Raw genomic sequence first — 1,217 nt, 5'->3', positions numbered from 1 at the left:
CAAAAAGCGTATAAATTATCCGCTCATCACAACACCAAACTTAAATTGTTGCTTGTCCCCAAGCAACTGAAAATAAAATAGGATAAAAGAAGAGAATATACTATAAATCTCAGAATATCAATGAATATTAATTTAATTAGATGAGCGGGACTTGTAGCTTTTTGCTTCTGAACAGTTTTGGCATCTCACTTTCTCTTTTGTAGTTTAGAGTGATTGGCGTCTCTAGGAACTTAGAATTTCGGATAGTGTTATTGACTCTCCTAGTTAAACATGTTGATTCTTGAACACAGCTACTTATGAGTCTTGGCCGTGGCCCTAAGCACTTTGTTTTCCAGTATTACCACCGGATACACAAATGCCACAGACACATAACTGGGTGAACCTTTTCAGATTGTGACTCAGCTTTGCTAGAGTCCCCAGTTAGTGGTGTCCAGAGCTCTTAAGCACACTCTTTTTGCTTTGGATCACGACTTTAACCACTCAGTCTCAAGCTTTTCACTTGGACCTTCATGACACAAGCACATGGTTAGGGACAGCTTGATTTAGCCGCTTAGGCCTGGATTTAATTTCCTTGGGCCCTCCTATCCATTGATGCTCGAAGCCTTGGATCCTTTTTACCCTTGCCTTTTGGTTTTAAGGGCTATTGGCTTTTTCTACTGCTTCTTCTTTTTCTCTCTTTTTTTTTTCGCAAGCTTCCTTTTTCACTGCTTTCTCTTGCTTCAAGAATCAATTTCATGATTTTTTTCAAATCATCAATAACATTTCTCTTTGTTCATCATTCTTTCAAGAGCCAACAATTTTAACACTCATAACAACAATATCAAAAGACATATGCACTGTTCAATCATTCATTCATTCAGAAAACAAAAAGTATTATCACCACATCAATATAATTAAATTAAATTCAATGATAAATTCGAAATTCATGTACTTCTTGTTCTTTTGAATTAAAACATTTTTCATTTAAGAGAGGTGAAGGATTAATGGATTTTATTCATAGCTTTAAGGCATGGTTACATACTAATGATCATGAAATAAGGACACAAAACATAGATAAATACTAAAAACCGAAAACAGAAAGAAATTAAGAACAAGGAATGAATCCACCTCTAGTGGCGTCTTCTTCTTGAAGGACCAATGATGTTCTTTAGCTCTTCTATGTCCCTTCCTTGCCTTTGTTGCTCCTCCCTCATTGCTCTTTGATCTTCTCTTATTTC

Source organism: Arachis duranensis, chromosome 9 (assembly GCF_000817695.3).
Source record: "Arachis duranensis cultivar V14167 chromosome 9, aradu.V14167.gnm2.J7QH, whole genome shotgun sequence".
NCBI classification, from domain to species: Eukaryota; Viridiplantae; Streptophyta; class Magnoliopsida; order Fabales; family Fabaceae; genus Arachis; species Arachis duranensis.
Note: the sequence above shows the minus strand (reverse complement) of the source record.